Raw genomic sequence first — 6,908 nt, forward strand, 5'->3', positions numbered from 1 at the left:
GGTCAAAGATCATGCTCCATGCTTTTACAAGCATTATTTCATTTAATTATGCACTACTTTTATGAAGTAGATACTATTAATCTCATTTTATAGCTATGTTTTGATAATAGGCTTAGAGAGGTTAAGAATCTTGCCCAATAAGCATAGCCAGGAGTTGGCAATGGATAGACAGGTAAATCTGACCCCAGAATCCACTTCTCTTTAATTTGTTATTATTGTTGTTTTTACTTATTTATTTTTTAAAGATTTATTTATTTATTTATTTATTTATTTATTTATTTATTTATGATAGACATAGAGAGAGAGAGAGAGGCAGAAACACAGGAGGAGGGAGAAGTAGGCTCCATGCCGGGAGCCCGATGCCAGACTTGATCCCGGGATTCCAGGAACGTGCCCTCGGCCAAAGGCAGGCGCCAAACCACTGAGCCACCCAGGGATCCCCTATTATTATTGTTTTTAGAGGGGGAGGGAGAGGAGCAGAGAGAAGGGGAGAGAATATATATATTTTTAAAGATTTTATTTATTTATTCATGAGAGATACACAGAGACAGAGAGAGAGAGAGAGAGAGAGGCAGAGTTACAGGCAGAGGGAGAAGCAGGCTCCCCGCAGGGAGCCCAAAGTGAGACTCAATCCTGGGTCTCCAGGATCATGTCCTGGGCTGAAGGATCACACCCTGGATCATGCTCCATGATGGGGCCAAACCGCTGAGCCACCCGGGCTGCCCAGAGGAGAGAATCTTAAGCAGGCTCCATGCCTAGTGCAGAGCCTAATGTGGGATTCGATTTCATAACCATGAGATCATGACTCAAGCCGAAAACAAGAGTCAGATGCTTAACCCACTGAACAACCCAGGCACCTCCTCTTGAATTAATTTTTAATTTTTTAAAGACGTGGCAAATAAGAAAGTTAAAAGTTCCAAGTTCAATAGTCCTGGCCACATCCCCGAGGCTTCCTTTTGTGTATGATGATGTGGCTGTGGCCGTATTACAAGCTGGGAGTAGAGCAGGTGTGCTGTTGCAGGTGGGCCCAGGCTGGGGGGTGGGGCGGGGGCAGAAGGACTCAGCCGGACCAGGGGAGGGAGAGGATGCAGGAGGATGGGGACCAGCTGCCAGGCGCTGTGCTCTACAGACCTCATCTCGTTGTGGGGTTGGTGGTGGTGTCCTCACTTGACAGATACAGAGTCTGAGGTTCAGGTTGCCTAGATGTTGAGTGGCAGAGAGAGGATTCAAACTCCCAAGGTTTGAGGGAGGATGAGTGAGAGAGAGAGAGAGCCAGAGAGAGTCGGGAGTTACCCCTGAGGTTGTGGTAAAGAGGAAGAGAGGATTCAGGGCTCCCAGGCCTCGGGGCTGGCATCCCAGAGAGGGGTCTCAGAAGGAACCTGCTGCCCAAGTTACTTTTCGGTTCTCAGGGGCCTCCAATTTTGTGGTAATCCCACCCCCTCCAGTGACTCTTTAAGTCTGTTCATTTGCACTATTTGTCTATTCTGTGCTTGTGCTTATACCATCTGTCTTAATTACTGTTACTTTCCAGAAAATCTCAATATATGATGTGGCATGTTTTTTGACTTGTTAAATATGACAAATACTTGTGTACGCATCACCAATTAAACAGAACATACAGGTGTAATAGAAGCCTCCTGTGTACCTCACCAGTCCTGCCCCCTCCCGCTCTCCCCAGAGATAATCATATCTTGAATTTGTTTTTATATATCGATGCATATGTATTGTGTCTGCCAACAGTAATAAGTTTTAAGAAATAGTATCATGCTGTGTTTATCCTTCTGCAACTTGCTTTCTTCATTTAGCAATATGTCTGTTGTTCATGTTATTACATGTGGCTCTGTTCACTTTAATATGTGCATAGGATGACATTATATACAAGGAAATACTAATATTTCCAGTGTGTACCTAGGAACGATGTCCACATTTTCAATTTTATTATGAAATTAATTTCAAAAATAGTGTGCCATTTGTGTCATCTTTTTAGTAGCTCAATGACAATTTCCATTGTTCTTTTTTTTAATTATTTATTTATTTATTCATGAGACACACACACACACACACACACACACACAGAGGCAGAGACACAGGCAGAGGGAGAAGCAGGCTCCATGTACGGAGCCTGATGTCGGGCTCCATCCCTGGTCTCCAGGATCAGGCCCTGGGCTGAAGGGGGCGCTAAACCGCTGAGCTACCTGGGCTGCCCCAATTTACATTGTTCTACATCCTCTCTAATACTTGGAATTGCCAGACATTAATATTTTCCAATCTAGTGGTTGGATTTTTTAAAAATATTTATTTATTTCTTTAGAGAGAGGGTGCAAGGAGTGGGAGGAGCATAGCACGAGGGATAAGCTGACTAGGCGCTGAGCATGGAGCTCCTCATGGGGCTCGATCTCATGGCTTTGAGATCATGACCTAAGCCAAAATCACCAGTGGGTCACTCACTGACCCAACTGAGCCACCCAGGCACCCCAGTTTTTTCTAAGTGTGATGGAAGCCACTAGAGAGTTTTGAGTAGAGGAATGATGTAGTCTGACTGATGTTTAATAGGCTCCACTGCACTGCTGTGTTGAGAACAGGCTCAAGGGGGGTGCATGGGTGGAAGGGGAACCAGTGAGGGGCCACATCTAGGTGAAGGGTGGTGGCTTGGACCAGGGCCGTATCAGTGAAGTTGGGACAAAGTGGTCAGAATTTGGATCAATCTATCATCTATCATCCATCTATGTATAATTTAAAGTTTATTTATTTATTTTTAAAGATTTTATTTATTTATTCATGAGAGACAGAGGGAGGCAGAGACATAGGCAGAGGGAGAAGCAGGCTCCATGCAGGGACTCCAAAGTGGGACTTGATCCCAGGACCCCAGGATCACGACCTGAGCCAAAGGCAGACGCTCAACCACTGAGCCACCCAGGTATCCCTATCATTTAAAGTTTAAAGTAAATTTATTTAATTACAATTAAAAATAAATTTATTTGATGAAGGAAACTTTAAAATATTCTATAAACCCATGTGCAGCTCTTGATCTTGCAAGCCCCACATTGGGTGTAGAGATTACATTAAAAAATTATTCTATAAACCCAAACATAAGGCAACTCCTTAAATAAGCAATCCTCTAATCGTCCCGATAAGATCCCCCAAAGATTTTTTTTAACCTTTTTTTTTTAATTTTTATTGATTTATGATAGTCACAGAGAGAGAAAGAGAGAGGCAGAGACACAGGCAGACGGAGAAGCAGGCTCCATGCACCGGGAGCCCGACGTAGGATTCGATCCCGGGTCTCCAGGATGGCGCCCTGGGCCAAAGGCAGGCGCTAAACCGCTGCGCCACCCAGGGATCCCCCCCCAAAGATTTTTTATGCCAAATTGAATATTTAAACTCTTAGGAATGTAGATGAAATGGTCCAGAGTTTTACAACCTCAGGACTAGCAACATTTCGAATCAATTTTTGTTGTAGGGACTGTTTTGTGCTCCTTAGGACAGTTAGCAGCATTGCTGGCTTCTACCCCCTAGATACCAGCAGCACCTCTGTCCCCTCCTCCCCGGCCAGTGGTGACAACCAAAACTATGTTCAGATATTGGCATATGTCATACCTGGAGGGCTAAGTAGCCCCGATTAAGAACCACTGATATAGTCAAATGCCTACTTACAGTATATACTTTATCCCTTTAGTTACCTACTTAAATATTTTGTGCAATAATTTATTATTTTATACATTTTACTTTTTTACACTCTCAAATTGCATGAAACAAATTTGTTTCAATTCGGCATCTTTATCATTTCTCTGTCATTTAACACAGTTTTCCAGGTTACATCATTTTCACTTCCATCTATGTTGTATGAGATCCAGCACCTGATCCCCTAATAAGATGCCATGGTAGGAAAAATGACATATCAAGACACAACTATCCATTATATAACACTGGGACAGTTTTCTTTTTCACTGTTGTTCGGATCTCTAAAATCTAAACAAGGGCTGAATCACTCTAAAAGGCAAACAACAAAAAAAACTCGCCCTTATAAAAGATTGAAAATACATACTGGAGGACACTTACTGGTGTAATGGATCCCGTGGACGACCACCCAGCCTTGACAATGATCAACGCATCTTTTCCACTGAGGTACGTCCCACATTATTTTGAAGCAAACCCCAAATATGTAATTTCATCTGTAAATATTTTGCATGTGTCTCTAAAAGATAAGAATTCTTTTTTTTAAGATTTTATTTATTTATTCATGAGAGACACAGAGAGAGAGGCAGAGCACAGGCAGAGGGCGAAGCAGGCTCCGTGCAGGGAGCCCAATGTGGGACTCAATCCCGGGTCTCCAAGATCACACCCTGGGCTGAAGGCAGGCGCTAAACCGCTGAGCCACCCAGGGACCCCTGAGAATTCTTTTTAAGATAACAATTAACATTAACTCCTTCATATAATGAGTATCTGATAAGTGTTCAAATTTCGGATTGTCTCATGAGTCAGACCTTTTTTAAGGTTTTATTTATTGATCAGAAGTCCAACATCAGTATCAATGGGTAAAGAGTCAGCAGGGCTGTGCTCCCTGCAGAGGCTCTAGGACTGAATCTGTTCCTCGCCTTTTTCAATGTCTTATGGCTACTGCATTCCTGGCTTGTGGCCATGTCAGTCTGCCTCTGTGGCCACACTGACTTCTCGTCTTCTGTCTGCAATCAAATTTCCCTTGGCTTCTCTCTCTCTCTCTCCTTAAAGATTTATTTATTTATCCGAGAGAGAGAGAGAGAGAGAGAGAGAGAGAGAGAGAGACAGAGCACATGAGCAGGGGGAGGGGCAGAGGGAGAGAATCTTTAAGCAGATGCCTTGCTCAGCAGCAGCTGGATGTAGGACTCAATCCCATGACCCTGAGATCATGACCCAAGCTGAAATCAAGAATCCAAGGCTTAACCGACCTAGCCACCCGGGCACCGCTTGGCTTCTCAATCAGATACCTGTGATTGTATTAAGGCTCACTCATGTTATCTAGGATAATCTCCCCAACTCAGGTGCATCAATTTAATCACACCTGTAAAACTTTTATCACATAAAGTAACGTCTATAGGCTCCAGGGATTGGGACCTGATATCTTTGTGGGCCATTATTCAGCCTGCTACAACACCATCACCTAGATTCAGTATTTTGCCCCATGGTTTCCCTCCCGTCGTTCCTTCCTTCCTTTTGTCCATCCTTCCTTCTCCTCTCTCCTTCCCCCATTCCATTCTTTGCATTCCCTTTCTTTTCTCTCTTTATCCTTATTTTGCTGTAGTGGTTTAAAGCAATTCCTCGTAACTTCATCTCTAAATATTTCCATATAAATGGATACCTTCTTATATAACCACACCACTATTATTGCTTCATACAGTTAACAATAATTCCTTAGAACCATCTAAAATTCTGTCCATATTAAATTCTCAACCGTGTCTGTGCTGGAAATCTTCTGTTTTCCCTCCAGGTCCCCTCACCACCCTTCTCCACGCCACTCTTGCCCCTGGAGGCTGATCTGTATGGGCTATATTACCCGTGTCCTTTGCTTCTGGTTGGACTCAGCCAAGGGTGGGGGGCGGGGGGGTTCTGGTAAGATATCAGAGGGTGGAAGAAGGAAGACATTTGGGTATTTATTTTCCAGTTCCCTCTCCAACAGGTCATGGGGGATTTCTGCAACTTCCTACCCAAAGTCACACCTCCTGCCAGGCAGCCCTCTCTAAATAGCTACTCTTGGGTTCCAGTAACTCTTCTTCTCTCCAGCCGTTCAGATGATAAGGACGCCCACTCTTGGCAGCCTTGGAGTACTACACTATTCCTTGTGGTTCTCCAGCCCTGCTCTCCCCTCTCTAAATAGGTCCTTTGTCCTCACACTGAGTGTGCGGCTCTTTTGAGGACCCTAACTGATACATATGTCCTTTATTTAAAAAACAAAACAAAACATTTTTCTTGTTCCCATTTATTCCCACTTCAGCACAGTGGTTAAGATCTAGAGTGGGCTATGAAGCCAGATTATCTAGGTTCAAATCCGAACTCTGCCACATACAAGCTGTGTGACTTTGGGCAAGCTACTCAGCTTCTCTATAACTCAATTTTCCTGTCTCTAAGTTGGAGATAATAATAAAGGCACCAACTATTCCTTTACAGGAATATTGTCAGGATATAGACTATAGCATATGTAAAGCAATTACATAGGGTACAATGGCCTGAAACATAGTAAATGCCCACCACGTGTTCAATAGCATTGTGATTATTATAGTTAGCACTTTTATTATTCCTTGCACGCATTGCTCTTGAGTACCTTTCCACTGTGTTCTTCTGTGTGTATGAATTTTTACTTTTTTTTTTTTTGTCTTTTATTCTGAAATATTCACAGATTCATGGAAGGTTGCAAAAATGGTACACTGAGGGGACACCTGGAGCATGCGACTCTTGATCCTGGGGTTGTGAATTCAAGCCCCATGGTAGATGTAGAGATTACTTAAAAGAAAAAAAAAGATAGTACACAGAGGTCACAAGTACCCTTACCTAGTTTCCTCCAAGGCTAGATTACACACACACACACACACACACACACACCCCACCAGACAGCATTATGTCCTGATTGGCAATTTAGACTCAGATTAAGATATATTTCAAAGTAGAACTGACTGAATTTGCTAGCAGAATGGATGTGGGTGTGACAGGAAGGAGGAGTAAAATGTTGATAATGTCTGCCTACCTAACCTGCCTATACTCTTAAAAGAGGTACTGAAACACATTTACTACGAGAGCATGTGTAAAGGACTATTGAAAAACAGGCTGAGCTGAATAGTACTGGATTTAAGACAAGTGTCCTTGGAGTTTGTGGTCAAATGAAACCAGTGGGTCCTGGAGATCCCTCCAGGCTGTTAGCTCTCATGGAGTGTGGTGGC

Source organism: Vulpes vulpes, chromosome 2 (genome assembly GCF_048418805.1).
Source record: "Vulpes vulpes isolate BD-2025 chromosome 2, VulVul3, whole genome shotgun sequence".
Taxonomy (NCBI): Eukaryota; Metazoa; Chordata; class Mammalia; order Carnivora; family Canidae; genus Vulpes; species Vulpes vulpes.